The sequence below is a fragment of the Saimiri boliviensis genome, chromosome 4 (genome assembly GCF_048565385.1).
Source record: "Saimiri boliviensis isolate mSaiBol1 chromosome 4, mSaiBol1.pri, whole genome shotgun sequence".
Lineage (NCBI taxonomy): Eukaryota > Metazoa > Chordata > Mammalia > Primates > Cebidae > Saimiri > Saimiri boliviensis.
Window position 1 is genome coordinate 35313829 of NC_133452.1, and position 20600 is coordinate 35334428.

The following is a 20600-nucleotide window of genomic DNA, read 5'->3' on the forward strand; positions in this document are numbered from 1 at the left end:
ATTAGAAAATGAGGAATTCATTATGTGGAAATAATCTGAGATTTTATTACAGGGTTAATTGCTAAGCAGACAACTGTAGGAACTATAAAATTTTGTTTGTTAAAGTAAAGAGACAATGTCTTTTGAACTGTGGATGAAGAGTAAAAGCAAAAGGATAGGAAGGCATGGTGATTTGCACCTGTAGTTTTAGCTACTTGGGAACTAAAGTGGGAGGATCGCTTGAGCCCAGGAATTTGATGCTGCAGTGAGTTATGATTGTACCTGTGCACTCTAGCCTGGAGACAGGGTCTTACTTTTTTACTCAGGCTGGAGTGCAGTGGTGTGGGCTCGACTCACTGCAACCTCTGCCTCCTGGGTTCAAGCGATTCTCCTGCCTCAGCCTCCTGAGTAGCTGGGACTACAGGCACACCGCACCATGCCCAGCTAATTTTTGTATTTATTAGTAAGGGCAGGCTTTCACCATGTTGGCCAGGCTGGTCTTGAACTCCTGACCTCAGGGGATCTGCCTCCCAAAGTGCTTCAACTACAGGCATGAGCCACTGCCTCTGGCTGAGGTCCAGTCTCTTGGTGGGTTGGGGTGGGGAGCGGTTGGGGGGGGCGGGGAGTGGAAATAGAAAGCTGGCAACGTAGTTTGAAATTTAAAACTCATCTACTCCACAAGTCTCCTCTAGTTAAAGGAGACCATGTGACTTAATTCTGGCCAAAAAGTCAGCAGAATCCTGCTGGGTGTCAGAGTGAGACAACTTTGCTATCCCTATGCAGAGCAGGTGTGGCTGGCCCTGACCTTCCTCAGCTCCTTCCTGCCGGGAAGCACATGGCAACGGAGTCTGAAGCTGCAGCAGCTCTTCCAACAAGAGGGGAAGGCCAGAGAATCCTGCAACACTGCTCCCAACATCCGGGTCCTCTTTTTGAATGTGAGAAAAAGAACCCCTCTTACAAAGAAGTCAATTTTTTTATTATTGGAAGCCAAGCAAATTCCTAATTGATATCCTTAGTTGGGTTTTTGGTCAGGAATAAGCTGCTTATATTCTAGCTGGATTTGGTAAAAACAAATTTTAAAATAAAAAGGGCACATGATCATAAAATTAATTCATGAGAAAGCCATTGCTTTATAGCTTGTGAGTGTATTCGCTTGAAGAATCACAATAAAATAATTATATATCTCCATTTCATAATTTGTGGCTAAAAGTAGATTTCCTGTTCTTTCAGCCACATTGGGTCCATTAAGCTTCACTATCTCAGACAAGCACGTCTAAAACCCTCTGCCTGACCAGAAATATCATGCCAGCTAGGATTTCAACAGACAGATAAATTTACGGGGTCATTTATTTTCCTTTAGTTTCTCTTCCAACCTCATGAAGTAAGCTATTTCTGCTGACAGTTTTTTTTTTCATATTTAGAAGATTATTTTATCCACTCTAAAATCTAAGCTTTTTACAGTGCCTTCCTAAATTTTATGAAATAAAGGCGGTTTACAAATGCTCCTTAAGCCCTTCAAGAATTGCTTTTCACAATTCTAGTGATTATCACCATTGGACAGGGAGAAGCAGAGCATATCTTGAAGGCTGGTCACTTTTGTCAGAGCAGCCACAGACTATGAAAACCACAAGGAGACCGGGTGCAGTGGCTCACGCCTGTAATCCCAGCACTTTGGGAGACCAAGGCAGGTGGATCACTTGAGGTCAGGAGTTTGAGACCAGCCTGGCCAACATGGTGAAACCCTGTCTCCACTAAACATACGAAAATTAGCTGGGCATGGTGGCAGGCACCTGTAATTCCAGCTACTTGAGAGGCTGAGGTGGGAGGATTGCTTGAACCCAGGAGGCGGAGGTTGCAGTGAGCTGAGATCAAGCCACTGCACTCCTGCCTGGGCAACAGAGCGAGACTCCATCTAAAAAGAAAAAAAATAGAAAAATATAGGGAACCGTTTAGGCTAATGGATCCCTTTGGGGACACTTTTTTAAAATAAAAAGTCTGAGATTCATCTCCAGAAATTCTGACCCAATGTATCAGGAATAAAGGCCAGAAAAATGTATTTTTATTTTATATATTCATTTATTTAAGGCAGGGTTTTGCTCTGTCACCCAGGCTGGAGTGCAGTGGTGCAATCATGGTTCAATGAAGCCTCAACTTCCCAGGCTCAAGTGATCCTCCTACCTGAGCCTCCCGAGTAGCTGGGACCACAGGCGCATACCACCATGCCCGGCTAACTTTTTTATTTTTGATAGAGCTAGAGTCTCACTATGTTGCACAGGCGGGTCGTGAACTCCTACTCAGAAGGCTGAGGCAGGAGAATCACTTGAACCTGGGAGGCAGAGGTCGCAGTGGGCTCAAGTGATCCTCCTGCCTCAGCCTCCCAAAGTTCTGAGATTATAGGCATGATCCACCATGCCCAGCAATATACATATTTTTTAATCTTTCCAAATATTCATCCAGGTTGAAGGACCGCTCGCCAACTCCAGTGTTCCCCCAAATGCACACACGGCACAGCTGGGGATCCTGTTAAGATGCAGATTCTGTTTCAGTAGACCTCAGGTTGGCCTAACAAGCTCCCAGGTGAGGCCCATTCTGCCAGTTCATGAAGCACACTGAGTAATGAGGATCTAAGCTGTACCCCACCTCTGTACTTTTGTGCTTCAGAGAAGACAACTGAGACTGGGCGAAGTTAAATGAGTGGTCCAGGTCAGACAGGATTGCAGTGGCAGCAGGAGGACCAGAACCCAGGTCTTTTAATTCTGAGTCCAGGCTCCTCTGCAATGTTACAGTGACTTCAGCGAAGACCTGCCGGCATTGATGAGAACTGAAGAACTGAAGCTGCTTCAGTTCACTGTTTTGATTTATTATGGGCCCTTTGAATAGTTCATGATCTCATTTTCCACCCCACCTCAACTTCTCTCTCCACCTCATATTTCACCAGCGGTATGCTGGTAAATGCTTAATTACTGGTTTCCTGGAGGAAAAAGAAAAAAAGATCTGATTTGTGATGCTTGCTGACTCCCATGGTATAAATGCTCCTACTATGGTTAACATGAAGCTGGAAAAAGATGCATCCAGGCAGCTCTCATGAAGCAGTGGAGGCCAGGTCCTGCGCACCATTGCATTGCTGTGTGCATTGCATGGCACACATTGCATCCTCTGCCCCAGAGCTGAAGCCACAGGTCAGGACAGCAGCTGGGTTCCAGCCTGAGAACAATGAGTTGGCACTTGGCTAGAAGAAGTCACACTATTGCTTTTTTTTTTTTTTTTTTTTTTTTTTTTTCCTGACCAAGTCTCACTCTATCACCAGGCTGGAGTGCAGTGGTGCGATCTCGGCTTACTGCAACCTCCACCTCCCGGGTTCAAGCAATTCCCTGGCCTCAGCCTCCCAGGTAGCTGGGACTACAGGCGTACACCACCATGCCCAGATAATTTTTGTATTTTTTGTAGAGACGGGATGTCATCATGTTGGCCAGGATGGTCTCGATCTCTTGACCTCGTGATCCAACCACCTCAGCCTTCCAAAGCGCTGGGATTGCAGGCCTGAGTCATTGCTTCAGGCCAACACTATTGCTTTTTAAGCAGACCAACGTCTAGTGTAACTGGTAAGATATACTGATAGTGTGCGTTTTAGGAATGCTAATACAAAGAATAGAGGAAAGATCATCGAAAAAGCATCTGCTCATAAATAACTGAAATCTTTAGAGACCAAAATCAAGCAAACAAAGATCAGCAGATAAATCCCAAAGTGGACAAGTGAATAAAGAGATGCTTTTACTTAGTCAAAACACAATCAAAAAACAAACACGGGATCCATTCGGCATTCAGCTCAACGGTATGGGCTGGTTGCTTCCTGTCTTCTGGACGCTGAGGGAGGCTCGCACCACAGCTTTGCTTTTCTTTCCATGGGGTCTCGTTGTGACTTTTTTTTTCGTTTCCTAGTAGAAATTACTTCTGCCAGGGGAGTCAGTGGGGAAGATAAGACAAACAGTCCCCTTTCCCACTACAGAAGTGGCGGCATTCCATTTGCCGCTGTTCGCCAGGGATTAGGTTGGTGCAAAAGTAATTGCGGTTAATGGCAAAAACTGCGATTACTTTTACACCAACCTAATACTTTATATTTTTAAAAGTAAAGTTTCTTTATTAAAAGAGATTCATTATATTAAGCAAATTATATTGTTCTAGAAAGAGACTACACATAGTCACGCACATCAGATGACACTGTACTGAACCATAACTAAAGTCTGTACAACAAAAAATTTACATTGTTTAGATGTGTCATGCAAAGTAGTGCAAACAACGTTATGACTCTTATTTGCCAAAAATGGTTATAAATTGCATAGAATTGTTATTTCCCCATGTAATTAATGGACAATAAAAGTAAAGTGCAAGGAAAAATAAGAACAATAAATACGGACTTTCAACATGGAGGAAATTCAGATGTCATATGTATTTTTATCAAAAATGGCCTAGTTATACAAAAATTAGCCAAGTGTGATGGCACACACCTGTAGTCCCAAATACTTGGGGCACTGAAGGGGGAGGGTCACTTGAGCCTAGGAGCTCAAAGCTGCACTGAGCCATGTTTGCACCCTGCACCCCAGTCTGGGTGACAAACTGAGATCCTGTCTCAAAAACAAGCAAACAAAAAAATGGCCTTGTGCTTCCCTTAAATTTCTATTCTCACCTGGTCTCTTTCCCTAATAAAAAATTCCTTTTACCAGTAAGAAACATTCTCCTCACCCACCATCTAAATGTTTTTACCACTCACTAACTCTCTTGGAGAAAAAGAAGTGTGGCTCTTTCCCATTTTCTAATTTAGTAAATGGTACATGGGATCAGAAACCGGGCTGCTGCAGTCAGGTGGATTGCTTTTCTCTTGTTATCAATCCCTGTTGCTCATTGTGACAAGCCAAAAAGGTAATGAAAATCCAAAGAGAAATTTTGTTTAAACTACATTTAGCAAAACTAAGTTAATGAATTTAGAAGCAGAGAACCATTGTGAAGTAATCTTATAAGACATACAAGCAAAACCAAATATGAGGGCCAGGGCAGTGGCTCATGCCTGTAATCCCAGCACTTTGGGAGGCCAAGGCAGGAGGATCACTTGAAGACAGGAGTTCAAGACCAACCTGGCCAACATGACGAAATCCCGTCTCTACTAAAAATACAAAAGTTAGCTGGAAGTCGTGGCACGTGCCTGTAATCCCAGCTACTCAGGAGGCTGAGGAGGAGAATCTCTTGAACCTGGGAGGTGGAGGCGGCAGTGAGCCAAAATCACACCACTGCAAACCAGCCTGGTGACAGAGTGAGACTCAGTCTCAAAACAGAAAACAAAAACAAAACAAACAAACAAAAAAATATGAATGAGTCCAAATATCTTCACATAGGGCTATCAAGATACTAAATGGAAAATTCCTTAAAGGTTTGTCTTTAACTTGCCTAGTAAGTCCAGACCAATGGTCCCCAACTTTTTGGCACCAGGGACAGGTTTTGTGGAAGGCAGTTTTTTCACAGATGGGATTTGGGGGCTTGGATATGGGGGATGATTTCAGTATGAAACTGTTCCACCTCAGATCATGAGGCATTAATTACTCTTGTAAGGAATACTCAGCCTAGATCCTTCACATGCACAGTTCACAGTGGGGTTTTCGCTCCTGTGAGAATCTACTGCTGCTCCTGATCTGACAGGAGGTGGCACTCAGGCTGTAATGCTTGCCTACCGCTCCCCTCCTGCTGTGTGGCCCGGTTCCTAACACAGACTGGTACTGGTCAGTGGCCCAGAGGTTGAGCACCCCATCCTAGATGTTTGATATGGTGCCCACAGAATGCCAGTGTAATCCAAGAGTATATTTTAAGCAACATTTCTGGGCCACTGTATGTAAGATTCTGAGCAAGAAATTACAAATACATGCAATTCAGGAAATATTTAAAAATCAATTTTTTTTTTTTTTTTTGAGACGGAGTCCACTCTGTCACCCAGGCTGGAGTGCAGTGGCACAATCTTGGCTCACTGCATGCAGCCTCCGCCTCCCAGGTTCAAAGGATTATCCTGCCTCAGCCTCTCAAGCAGCTGGGTTTACAGGCACATGCCACCATGTCCAGATAATTTTTGTGTTTTTAGTAGAGATGGGGTTTTGCCATGTGGGCCAGGTTGGTCTCAAACTCCTGGCCTCAAGTGATGCACCTGTCTCAGATTCAACCTGTCCTTTTAATACCAGAACTATGCTAAGGATTTGTTTTTAGCCGTAATCTAACTTTGAATCTAAGGTAGGAGGATCCCGTTGGCTTAGAATATATCTCTAATAAAGTAGTGTTCCTTTATGCATCCCTGACAGTAAGAAGGTTTGTTAATATCTTGATCACTGGAGCAATAAATGTGAATGCGAGTACGCAAAAATCCAAACTCAAAGTGAGAACACAACGCTGAGCACAGATCCTCAATAAAGGGCAGAACGTCTTTTTGTCAGCCTCACACTTTCTCTAAACCCCAATTTAGAATAGGTTTGTTATGAAGATCACAATAGATAAACCATACGGAGAATCTGCAAACCCAAAACACCATAAAGGTGTAAGGTGTAAAGTGGTATAACTATTATTACTATATGTTTCTACACACCAAAAACCAGAGTCAGCTTCTGTGCAGCTCAGGGTGTGAAAGGTATGTCTCTCCTTTCAGAACACATTCAACTTGGTCAATAGATGACGTTTTAATCTTACTGTGGTTAATCTAAGTGAATCATAATTTCCCTCCATGGTAAGGGTTATATTTTGCCCTTTATTTCTGGAGTCTTTTTGCTTTCCTTTCTTCTTTTTCTCTGTCTCTCTACGTGTCTCTATCTTTTTCTTTTTTAAACAAATCTCCTCCTTTCCACAGAAAGTTTAATGATCACCATTGTTGTGGTTCAAGGGGGAAAGTGGCTTCCAAACGCCAGGCTTGATTTTCTGGCTTTCTTCTTCTTCCAATCTTTGTCTCAGGATGCCTCGCTGCATTGTTACCGCTCCAAAGTAGAACCAATCAGTTCTTTAAAAATCTTCTGAATGTCCATCATTTTATGTACGTAGTTTACTAAGTGTCTTGAGCTATGCAATTCAAAAGAATAATTTGGATAGGTCTTAGTTTGCTTTTCCCCATTTTTCTCTAATAGTGTTCCACAATTTCATATCTGCCAAACCTGAGAAAATCCTTCATAAAATTGCAAAAATTGTCTCTTTGTCTCTTCAAAAATTGTCTCTTTGAAGTGGCAATATCCACAAGGGGCCTGATGTGCTCAGTTAAGTTGCTATATCCTGCATACCTGGACCTCTCTATTCTTTCCTTCCAGGTAAGTCCGTCTCTGTCCTCAACTCTGAGTAGCTTGCACTACAGGTATATGCCACTGTGCCCAACTAATTTTTGTATTTTTGCAGAGAAGGAGTTTTGCCATGTTGCCCAAGCTGGTCTCAAACTCCCGGGCTCAAGAGATCCAGCCTCAGCCTCCCAAAGTGCTGGAATTACAGGCATGAGACATCACACCTGGCCTGTTGGCCAACTCTGAATTGCAATTCTTCTATGGTATGGTTAAATCACTAGAAAAGACTACATCCCTAAATATTTTGAGACACACTAATCGCTGTCTGTAACTAATTAATTAATTGAATGCAAACAGTCCATTCTAAAATATAGGAGAACTTTATCTTTCAATACAGACTTTCTACAGTAGGATTGAAAGAGATTTCAAAGTCTTACATCACAAATTAGAAAGTAGAAACACATTTCTAACCTGATATTAAAACAATTACAGAGGAAATAATTGAAAACGTCTTACCAGATCACTGTCAGAATTGGCAGTACTAGGCAGTCCTCCTGATTTTCACGCCAGAATTGTAACCATAAAAGGGTAGGTACTTTTAAGAGAACTAAACAGTAAGTTAATCAGCTATAGTATTCTCATTTTTTCCCAGAAGCTTTTTCTCATTATCTCGTTTACTTTGGGGATCAATAACTTGTCCCCTTTTTGCAAACATGGGTAGAAACAGTGAGTAATTTTTCATTTTGCCTCCAGTGCTAAACAGTAGCTCCTTGAGGCTAGAACTATAGATCTGTTCTCTCCAAATCCCCACTTCCTACCCCAATGACTGGCAATAACTTTCAGTCATTATGTGAATGATGCATATTTCCCTGTTAACTAAATATTTTACTTATTTTAATTGTAACCTGTAACTTTTATAGAGTCCTTACAAGGTGACCAGAAAGCTCTTTTTTTGAGGGGCATAAGTCTTGTTTGTGCCATGTTTTTACTCATGGCTTTTCCTAGTGATCAGATTGTCTCTCCAGCACTCTCTCTCCTCCCCTCAACCCCTTCTTCTCCATCCCTGTTTTTATAATCTATTTATCCTAATTATAAGCTTAATTAATTACAGAAAGAAAATAATTTTAAGAAAGGGAAAAGTTTCTTAAATGCATTACCTTTTTACTGGAATTTGCAACAATGGCAGGATTCTCAGTAGAGCTAGCAACCACACTTAACACTTCTTGGGAAGAAAACCAGAGCCAAAGGACATCATCTAACATGGAAAAAGACCCATGGGGGAGAATATTCCCAAAATTCACATCATCAACAGTAGCATGAAATGTAGAATGATGCTAAGAGTCTGACACATACCAGCATGTAAGGGCCAGTCACACTAGTGGGTGTCAGAGGTTACTTCTTCAATCATAGCTAAAAAGTGGAAGATGATTCATATGTCTTTCCTACTGATATAAACAAAACACGGTGGGTGGAGAGTATCCCTTGAGAGAGATGGAGATGCGGGTGAGTGGGTTGATGAGGAAGTCACTCTACCAGCCTCCTTCTTCCCAAATGTGCGCAAACTGCACCTTGTAAGCTGTCCAGGGACGACTCATTCCACAGCAGGTGCAAACACTCAAGATTACAGTGAGTGTCAACTTCAAATAGCTTAGGTGCTGAATCTAAATTCCACAATCTATCAACCTGATGTTGTCCTTTCTTCAGGTGTTTATATGGCCCTGGAGAAAGAAATCGTTCTATTACATAAAAATAATTACAAAAATAATGCACTCAAACTCCAGAGAGTACTTCTAGTCTTGCATCGTTTTGTAATAGTTTCAGATCAGCATAAAATGTTGGCCAGGGATAGGGATGAACAAATCTTAAATGTGAGCATTTTGGGTCTTTGATTCCCTTAATTTCATTGAAAATAGTTGTGTCATTGACACTTTCTAGGCATGTCATTGTATGTATGCTCAGAGTTGACTTAAGAGAAAATAAAATATAGCAAAGGATCATTTTAATCCAGTTGTTATCTTTTTATTTGCACCCAAATTTTGTAGATCTTATGTGACAATTGAGTTCTGCTTTATTTGGTTGTATGATGAGGATGAGTTATTTTTTAAAAAAACACAACTGTTGCCAGGCGTAATGGCTCACGCCTGTAATCCCAGCACTTTGGGAGGCTGAGGCAGGTGGATCACAAGGTCAGGAGTTCAAGACCAGCCTGGCCAAGAGGGTGAAACCCCATATCTTAAAAAAAAAAAAAAAAAAAAAAAAAAAAAGGAAAAAAAAAAAGATTAAGTGAACACTCCCTGTGACCTGGCATTTCTTGGAAGAAAGGAAGATGGTATGAAATGCGCCTCTCATTCTGAGGTCTTCTGGAAAGTACTGTCACTCACAGTTGCCTGGGAAAGCCAGAGCAGGACACGTGTTCTGTGTATCAAAACATGCAGGTAAGAGTAACTACTGTAGGTAGAACAATGCATTGCCACCATTTCAATTATGTTGGGTTCTCAAAACTTTCTTAGACAAAAGTTTAAACATGTTTTTCACCAGTTGTAATGGTGCTTATTTTGTTTTTTTTAAATGAGCTATTGTTGGTGCCTCTTTCTCAGAAACATAACTTACTGTAAGAGTCCACACACAGGCTTAGTCACACAGCTCACCCCTCCTTTGTGAATTTCAGATGAACAAGAGGTGTGTCTGCAGAGCGTTTGCCACTGAGTCATTGCACTCCCCACACAGTGAGCAATGAGCCATAAGTGACCAGGAAGATGACAGAATCCCATCATTGTTTTGGAATTGAGAAACTAGTTAACAGTGAAATCTTGTTTTAGTTACAAATCAAAACAAAAATATTACATTCCTTTCTCTTCTTGAGGGTGTGCAGAGGTGGAAGTGAATGTACTCTTGTATAAGGATACATGTACTTGGTTATTCAAATAGGTATTAGGAGACTCCAGAGAGCTGTGTTCTTAAGATCTATGTAGGAAGAAGCAGTAATTGCTAGATTCCGTATTGCCGAGGAGACCTAAAGCTGAAGTATATAAAATCTGCCCACCGATGACTTTGTTTGACTTTTGGTTTTCTTATTTAAATTACAGGATGCTCCATAGCCTTACTCTCCCTTAGCCTTTCCTCTATAAATACAGTATTCATAGTAATTCACATAGTTTTCTGTGATGTTGAAATGAAAATTATAGGTATAAAAATTAGGTTTAAAAAATCATTTGGAATTCTTCTGCACTGAGGATTTGTCTACTCTCTCCTATTTGTTCATTTCTTTAATCACTTATTTTCATCAGTATGGGCATGCGGGTGTTTATTTTCAACTTTGAGTGCACTATGGATTGATTTACTTAAATTGTTTCAGTTTTGGCCATTGGGAGCTGTTTCAGTTGGGTCTTGTGTCTTTTTTGACAAATCCCCATCACTGGGGGTTTTTTCTTTTCTTTTTTTTTTTTTTTTTTTTTTTTTTAGATGGAGTCTCACTCTCTCGCCCAGGCTGTAGTGCAGCTGTGTGATCTCGGCTCACTGCAACCTCTGTCTCCTGGGTTCAAGTGGTTCTCTTGCCTTGGCCTCCTGAGTAACTGGGAGTGACACCATGCCTGGCTAATTTCTGTACTTTTTAGTAGAGATGGGGTTTCACCATATTGGTCAGGCTGGTCTTGAACTCCTGACCTCGTGATCTGCCTGCTTTGGAATCCCAAAGTGCTGGGATTTTTGAGCAGCTCCTTACCTTCTGAAACTACAAGATGCTGCAGGCTCATCTTAGATATTCCCTTCTCAGTCCTAAAATCAGTCATGTCTCCAAGTAAACACTGAAGTACTGTATTAGAAATCAGGATCTTCTTGCGACTGAAATGTTGACAGAACAAGGGAATATGTATGTGTGTTCTTATATGTACACATATCTGTAAGTATTTATATATGTAGTTATTTGTATCTTTATTAAGCTAAACATGAGTGCATACAGATGTCTCCAACTCTAATCCTGTACTACTTGAATCATACTGGCTTCTTCCCTGTCATTGTATGTCACCTTCCACTCTAATAGTGAAACACCTGGCTCCCACCACCCACCATCCATTCGTTTATTAGCTCAATACTAGTATGCATGAATAATGCCTTCAAAACCAAACTATACTCCTGAGATGCAACTTTGTTGATGAGAATACACTGCTTACATACAGTTCATTTTGTCTGTAGTCTTGTAGTCTCTGTTCATTTCCAAAGTTGTTTAGGTCAGCAACTTTCCCCCCACCCCCTTCAGGGAAATGATTTTATACATCTGTAATATACATATTTTGTCATAGCTTACATTCCATTGCGGGATCCCCTAATATCCTAAATGATTTTCTTTTTTTAAATTTGTTTATGTTAAGCTTTACAAAAAGCAAATTTTGTGCAGTGAAGTTCTACTTCCTGCTCAAGGACGTTGGTGTAACTCCCCACCCCGTTAAGTATGGACTGCCCATAGTGACTTCCTTCCCAAAAAACCCAGTATGAAAAGGGTGGGGTGGAGGGTAACTTTACAATGGAGAAAGTTGACAAACACATGACCTCAGTCAGGTGATCAAGGTTAACATCACCGGTGATGTTGTGTGGATAGCAAGTACCCCCGACGTGAGGTGGTGAGATTGACAGTTTACTTCTGTAATAGCCTCAAAACCCATAACCCCAGTCTAATCATGAGGAAAACATTTTCAAAACCCCAGCTGAGACACATTTTACCAAATACCTGACCAAACTTGCTCAAAATTGTCACCATCATCAAAATTAAGGAAAGTCTGAGAAGCTGTCACAATCTAGAGGAGATTAAAAAGACAAGATAACTCAATTTATTTATTTATTTGTTTATTTACTTTTGGGACGGAATCTCACTCTATCACCCAGGCTAAAGTGTGGTAGCACAATCTCGGCTCAACCTCTGCCTCTCAGGTTTAAGCCATTCTCCCACCTCCGCCTCCTGAGTAGCTGGGATTACAGGTGTGAGCCACCACGCCCACTAATTTTTATATTTTTAGTAGAGACAGGGTTTCACTATCTTGGCCAGGCTAGTCTGAAGCTCCTGACCTCAGGTAATCCGCCTGCCTTGGCCTCCCAAAGTGCTGGGATTACAGGCGTGGGCCACTGCGTCCATCCGGCCAGATAACTCAATTTAATGTGATATCCTGGATAGGCTCCTGGAACAGAAAGGGACGTGAGGTAAAAACTACAGGTATCTGGCTGGGTGCGGTGGCTCACACCTGTAATCCCAGCACTTTGGGAGGCTAAGGAGGGTGGATCACCTGAGGTCAGGGTGAGACCAGCCTGGCCAACATGGTGAAATCCCATCTCTACTAAAAATACAAAAATTAGCTGGGCGTGGTGGTGGGCACCTGTAATCCCAGCTACTTGTGGGGGCTAAGGCAAGAGACTCACTTGAACTCAGGAGGCCGAGGTTGTGGCGAGCCTAGATCGCACCATTACACTCCAGCCTGGGTGAGAAAGAAAGAGAGAGAGACAGAGAGAGAGGAAAGGTGAGAGGGAGGGAGGGAAGAAAGGAAGACAGGAAGGAAGGGAGGGAGGGAGGAAGGAAGGAAGAGAGGGAGGGAGGGAGGAAAGAAGAAAGAAAGAAAGAAAAAGAAGGAAGGAGAGAAAGAAAGAAAAGAACGGAGGAAGAAAAAGAAAAAGAAAGAGAAAAATAGACTACGGCATCTGAATACGGTATGGACTTTAATTAATAGTAATGTATTAATATTGGCTCATTAGTTTTGACAAATGTACCATACTAATGTTGAAAATAGAAGAAACTGGGTGTGGGGTGCATGATACTTACCTTACTTTGTTGTAAACCTAAAAGTATTATAAAATTAAAAGATCATTTAAAAAAAATAAAGCAGAAAAAATTAGAGCTGATGCCTTAAGGAGAACAGCATTTCCAAATCTGAGGAAAGACAGACAGGGATTTTGCTTCATTTGAGTTATAAAACATATTTTTCCTACTAAGAAATCTAGGGTTTTTGACTTTTTTTTTCTTAATTTAAAACTGGGGCACTGCCTATGAATCTAGCAAGTAAAAATGACCCAGAGGAGCTCATCTCTAAAGATGCATTTAGATTTTTCTTGCATCAAGAATAAGCTGATAACCCAAAAACCTTATTTTAAATGTTAACGAGCATCTATTTAACTGAAAATTGCTATATTCTGAAATACTGTCTGGGTCTCAAACTGAGTAATTGGGATATAAGTTCCTATCTATTTTTCTTTGGTATTATTCTTTTAAAACACATCAGACTACATAATTGGAAGAGAAGACCTGCAGATTACTCAGCCCAATCATGTGCTCAAAAACTTCACAGAAGGGTTTTTTCTTTATTGTGCTAAAGTATGTATAACATAAAATTTGCTTTTTTAACCATTTTGAAGTGCACGATTCTGTGGCATTAAGCATATTTGCAATGTTGTATAAACGTCATCACTATTTTCTAAACTTTTCTATCAGAATAGAAATTCCATCCAGGATATTCACATTTTGTATAACCAGTGGTGGTTGCTGAAGTTGTTCCCACCTTTGACTGTCCCACACAATAGATTTTCTAAGCATGTTTTCTTAAAAAGTTAAAAAAAAAAAAATATGCTGAGGGCGGTGCCTCACGCCTATGATCCCTGCACTTTGGGAGGCTGAGACAGGCACATCACTTGAGCCGAGTAGTTTGAAACCAGCCTGGGCAACACGGTGAGACTTTTGTCTCTACAAAACAAACAAACAAACAAAAAAAATGTTTTTTTAATTAATCAAGTGTGGGGTGGTATGTGCCTGTTAATTCCAGGTGCTCAGGAAACTGAGGTGGGAAGATGACTCGAGCCCAGGAGGCAGAAACTACAGTGAGCCAAAATTGCACCAGTGTACTCCAGCCTGGGCAATAGAGTGAAAATGTTGCACTTCCCTGGAAAGGAATGGCTTAATTGTTGTTAGCTTCAGTGCTTGTCATTTGATGTCCAGTGGTAGGTAAATATGCTGGAAAAGAATCCATACATTTTGTGGCACTAGAGGCCTCAGACCAAAGTCACAGCTGAACAGGTAACAAATCTTTCAGAGTTTTGCTTCTATTGTTTATTTATGCTCGGTTTTGTTTTTGTACAACTCCTTTAAATGTTATCCCCTCGTATTCTCTTGTCTTTCTCCCTGTCGTAGTGACTCTACTATTGTTAATAAGCCCTGGTAATTCAGGTGATTTATACTGGCTATTAACTAGTATACCAAGTGCTATCATTGTTTATAAAAATCAAGTTCTGCTATTGGCACAATTACCAGGCTCTATAGATGAAAGGAACATGAGCTTGAGGAGTTGCAATTGGTGGAATTTGCTTGGGAAATTTGCCTGCCCCAATGAAGCTTCTCTTTTTAACCTAGCTTCTCAAGATTCTCTCCTTTAGTTGAAGCTATTGGTGTTTACCTAATCATCCAAGAAAGACCCCAAAGAATTATTCTTGACTCCTTCCTCCTTCTTAAGCCCTATTATAAATCCCACATATTCTGCCTTGTGTAAATGTTTTACAAATTACCCATCCTCCATCCCGTTCCTTTTCTTGCCTGCACAGTTGTGATGGGATCCCTCAACATTCTTTGCAATACTTCCTGTAGATTTAGACAAGAGGGACCCTCCCCCTGGGTGCGGTGCTATAGAGGGAACGACATTTCACAAACACTTGCACACACACACACACAAATTGTTGAAGAACACATGGTTTCTCCATCACTCAGGACCTGATGCTCAGCACTGGAAGACTCAACTCAATCCCAAACCTCCATGCTCATGACTAACAGTGTTCAAGCCCCAGGGAAACACACCTCCATTTCACTTCTCCACATCTCTTCCCTTAAGGATTCTCCAAACAAAAGGCAACTATCTGACTGCTATAAAAGTTGTAGGTTGTGTCATCACCTACGTAAGAGAATAGCACTGCTTCCTTCACATTGCATAGGAATTTCAGCAGGCAGGTGTTTCGGGAACTGGAAAGACAAATTAATAAGCTTGCTGTTATGGGTTAAATAGTGTTCTCCCCAAATATATACGTTGAAGCCCTAACCCTCAGTACCTCAGAATGTGACCACATTTGGAGAAAGACTCTTTAAAGGGCCGTAGTCCAATAAGACTGATTTTTTTTTTTTTTTTTTTTTTTTTTGAGACGGAGTTTTGCTCTTGTTACCCAGGCTGGAGTGCAATGGCGCGATCTCGGCTCACCGCAACCTCCACCTCCTGGGTTCAGGCAATTCTCCTGCCTCAGCCTCCTGAGTAGCTGGGATTACAGGCACGAGCCACCATGCCCAGCTAATTTTTTGTATTTTTAGTAGAAACGGGGTTTCACCATGTTGACCAGGATGGTCTCGATCTCTCGACCTCGTGATCCACCCGCCTCGGCCTCCCAAAGTGCTGGGATTACAGGCTTGAGCCACCGCGCCCGGCCTTTTTTTTTTTTTTTGAGACAAAGTCTCACTCAGTCACCCAGGCTGGAGTGCAGTGGTGCAATCTCAGATCACTGCAAACTCTGTCTCCTGGGCTCAAGCCATTCTCCTGTCTCAGCCTACCAAGTAGCTGGATTACAGGCACCTGCCATCATGCCTGGCTAATTTTTGTATTTTTAGTAAGGACGGGGTTTCACCATGTTCGCCAGGCTGGTCTTGAACTCCTAACCTCAGGCAATCCGCCCACCTTGGCCTCCCAAAGTGCTGGGATTACAGACGTGAGCCACCGCGCCCGGCCAGACTGATGTTTTAATAAGACGTTTGGACACAGACACACATAGAGGAAAGACCATGTGAAGACACGAGGAGATGACAGACACCTACAAGCCAAAAAGAGAGGCTTCAGAAGAAATCAACTCCGACAACACCTTGATCTTGCCACCCAGTCTATGGCATTTTGTTACGGCAGGCTTAGGACACTAATATACTTGCCAAACTCTTCCTCTCAGAGAGCATAACAAAACATCGGTCCCCAGTTGTGCCAGCTTCCTGTTTCTCTTTGTAGTCTAATTTGTAGTCCCCAATAGCACCTCCACATTCTGGCCCTGGGCCTGTACCTGAAAAAGCTCCACTTTGGCCCTCCCCCGGCTGTGCCCCTCCTCACAAGCCTAGTAATACAAAGGGCCAAGGTATGCCTACCTGAAGCCCATCTCTCTTCCCACTCTAGATTTCCCTGTAAAATAGCCCTGGGCCCATTTCCAGGAACTGTGTGGGCCTCGCCCCTGAATCCTTTCTCCTAATGATGATGTCACCGCTCTGCACACCCCTAAGCCTGAGAGATGGCCCAGAGCAGCTGTTTGTGTGTGATACGGTCAGAGCTTGGACATGCAGACTAGGGCATCCATATGCAAGTACGCAAGATCCCACAAGACATGGGTGGAACTGAAGGTGGCAAGAGAAGGGGAGTGAAAAGTGGGAGTGAGAGCTGGGGGCTGAGGACAGCTTTCCTTGCACCGTGTGACTTATTCCTCCTGACATGGTTCTCTGAGAAGACCAAAAGTTCTAAATTTGAAGCTGACTTTCCAGATCAAGAACGTGTATTCACAAGGCTAGGGAATAGAAAATGTTTGATGTTATCATTTGTTAATATGATTTATAGCTTTTAAATATTTAGACATATGTTATGTGGGTCTTCACATATTGCTTCAGGCCCATAAATATGAAGAGCAGGCTTGGTGGTTCTAGAGGAACTCTTGAATTGGAGCAGTATTTTCTACAGTCGCACATGGAGAATGGGGAACATTTTGCAATACTAAACAACTCATAGTACTCTTAAGTTTGTATCTATAAAGGTCTAAACATAACATATGTGAAGCATGATATCAATTTTAGTATCAGCAATAAGGTGGATATTAAAATTAAAATTGCAAATAGCTATGTTTTGTAAACATCATAAAAGATTTTTTAAAATTCAACAAAAATTTTAGCCAGTTAAAATAATTTTGATTTAAATTCTTATTGATATTTATTGTAATTTGCATTTTACTTTTAATTTTAAATATTTTAAATATTTCAGATGAAAAATATATTTTAGAAGCACATAAAATTTTATTTTCTTTACTATGATTTGTATTTTTCTACAAAAATACATTAAATTTTGTACACATTGATTATAATTACATTTTCTGTTGTATTCCTACAGAAAAAGAAAAAAATTAGCAATACGATTGAAACAGAAAATGTAACAGTGGAGTGCAGAAAATACCAAAAAAAAGGAAAAAATAGACAATCTTGAAAGAAGCAACTTGCTTAAATCTTTAAGAATTGGAAACAGTAAAAGTGAACAGGCTTATATTGAGCATGTCAGTAAAAGGTTTGAATAAGGCCTTACAAATACTTTATTTAATAAGTTTTTATTATTGATCAAAGCAACAAAAATGAATGAGAAAGTCATTCTCATTAAATTTACAATTTAAGAGGAGGTCCGATGAAATCCCCGGAAGCTCACATTTTTATTATTTTTTAATACATATTTTATTGCATTTTAGGTTTTGGGGTACATGTGAAGAACACGCAAGGTGGCTGCATAGGTACACACATGGCAGTGTGATGTGCTGCCTTCCTCCCATCACCTATATCTGGCATTTCTCCCCATGTTATCCCTCCCCAACTCCCCACCCTCCGCTGTCCCAAATGAAGAGTTAATTACCAGTGGGGACAATAAGAACCTCTGTGGTTCTTCCTGACACATGCACCCTCCCAGACCTCTGTCTCCAGTCTCCTTCTCCACAACCTGGCCTTTGCAATGCAAGTGGGTTAACTGACCCCCGCCTAGGTAAGAACCATTCAACAACTTGTCCACACGAGGAGCAGCGAAGCTCAAGGCAGGTCCAAAGGAGCACTGACCACGCGGGATTGATTACACTGAAGAACAAAAGGTCCTGTGGCTACACAAGTCTGAAAAATGGAAGGTACAGCCATTGTGTTTCTAGCAGACTCTTCAAAGACTTTAATATATTAATTCTTCATATGAATCTCTGGGAGGATTATATAGTAGGCAGATCTCCCAGCCATTCTCACTGAACAGTTCTTAGAATTGGTATCCTTGAAAAATTTCAGCTAACCACTTATTCCTCAGTGTGGTAGCTCCTAGCCCTGGGTGGCTATCAAGCACCTGCGACGTGACCAGTCTGAATTAATACACATTCTAAGGATAAAGCACACTGTATTTCAAAGGCAGTACCAAAGTGTAAGCTGTCTTAATAATAATTTTTTTATCAAACAGGTGTTGAAATGATGTTACTTTTGATATACTGAGTAAAATAGAATGTAGTGCTAAAGTGAATTTTACTTGTTTTACTTTTGCAATGAGGTTACTAGATAATTTAAAATTCTACCCGTGGCTCGCATTGTTTTTCTAGGACGACAATGAGCTAGAGGACAGCATGTACATAAGACCTTCAGGATTCGGAGTCTACCCATCTCTCCAGCTCTCTCTCACTATACTGTCTTGCTTTGGGTTCCCATCTCTCCGGATCACTTAAAGAAACCCCTCCCTGTTCCTGCCAACAACCGCCTGCAGACACCTGACATCTCTATCCTTTGCTCTGTCCAACTTCTGGGATGACATCTGGCCAACCTATTCAGCCTTCACGTACTAAGCATCAATCACCCACACAGGAAGCCTATCTGGAAATCTAGGCACACCTATCTCCTGGCCTGATTAGGTGGCCTTTCTCCATGCACATGTCATTTCCTGTGTACACCTCTATCCTAAACTCTCTACATGGCTTCATAAGCATCTGTTTATGTATCTCTCTTCTAATACATTATGAGCACCTTGAGGGCAGAGATAGGACTTTCTTTTATTTATCTAATTTTTTCTTGAGCGGATTCTCACTCTGTCACCCAGGTTGGAGTGTAGTGGCACAGTTATGGCTCACTGCAACCTCCATCTCCTGGGTTCAAGCACTTCTTTGATCTCAGTCTCCCAAGTAGCTGGGACTACAGGTTCTTGCTTTTTTGGCAGTTATTGGAATGGCAACAGCAGCCCTCATCCTCCTGACGTAAGGTGAAAGCCCAGTGGGTGCCCTCTGCTTCTCAGTTAACTTCTCACAACAACATCCTGTCACTGAGATTGCTTCTTCCATATTTGGAGACAAGAAAACAGTGACTCAGGTTAAGTAAGAGCTAATAGCAGGGTGCGGTGGCTCATGCCTGTGATCTGAGCACTTTGGGAGACTAAGGCAGGATGACCGTTTGAGGCTAAGAGTTCGAGTCTAGCCTGGGCAGCATAGTGAACCCCCATCTTTATACGAAAAAATAAAAAAATTAGCCAGGTGTGGTGTCGCATGCCTGTAGACCGAGCTGCTCAGGAGGCTGAGGCAAGAGGATCACTTGAGTTTAGGAATTTAGCCTACAGTGAGCTACGCTTGCTCCACTGCACTCCAGCCTAGGTGGTAGAGTGAGACCTTGTCTCTAAAAAAAGAAAAAAAGAAAGAATAAAAAGAGATAATAAGTAGAAAAGAAGAGATTCAAAGTCCTTTTTTCTGCTGTCACGTTCTACACTCTTTCCATCGAATGACACTTGCCTCAAGGAACTAAACAAAGAAAAATTGCACATACAGATTATCTTCCCCTCAATATCCCTAAACTTTCTTCTGTTACCCATCATTTTCATGGTCTTGGAGATGGCTGAAAAAGAAGATAAGCTGTAAATAATGTGAGTATGAGGGGAGAGAATCGCAAGAGTAGAAGAGTGATTGATTATTCATTACATGACTACAGAGGCAGGGAAAACCTGGGTCGGATGACATTAACATGGAGAATCGCGGTTACACAGCACTAAGGCGAGTGCGCCACCTGACCTCTCTTGTCATATCACCTCCCCCATTCTCTTTTCTTCATAGCATTTATGCCATTTTATAGCATCCTCTCAGATTATCCTAATTATCTCGAGTTTATTAATATTTACCAATAATTATTTAGTTCCTGCATTAGATTTTTCGATTCCTTTGGGCAAAGATCATGGTATTTTGTTCAATGCTGCATCCTCAGAGCCTAGAAAAACAGAGGTGCATAGTAATCACTCAATAAATATTTATTGAATGAATGGATGTCATCAAAAAGCAGATAGAGGAAAATGACTTTTAAGCAACATAATACAAATAAAAAACTAGCTGAACTCGTTTCACTTATCAACACTGCTTATGAAAGGTTCTATATAACCAATCCTTAAAGGGTAATTTTGCCATTTCTTTTCCTACAACTGATGCCAGGGATCCTAAAAATATAAAAGGCAGTCTCAAAAAGCCTTGAGAGACATTCAAGTAATCTTTGGGGGCGGGTGGGGGGGGGCGGTGGTGGTGGAAGTTACAAAGATTACTGCACCATAAGGC

At 41.5% G+C, this 20600-nt stretch overlaps 1 long non-coding RNA gene across 1 annotated transcript in view; it reads left to right on the forward strand.

Moving 5' to 3' along the window:
* LOC141584129 (uncharacterized) overlaps nucleotides 1-17586 on the forward strand; it is a 49151-nt gene extending 31565 nt beyond the window's left edge. Inside the window, exon 5 of the long non-coding RNA XR_012517076.1 lies at nucleotides 17405-17586. This is a non-coding gene — a long non-coding RNA (uncharacterized LOC141584129). The remainder of the gene's footprint in view (nucleotides 1-17404) is intronic.
* The last annotated feature ends 3014 nt before the right edge of the window (nucleotides 17587-20600 follow it).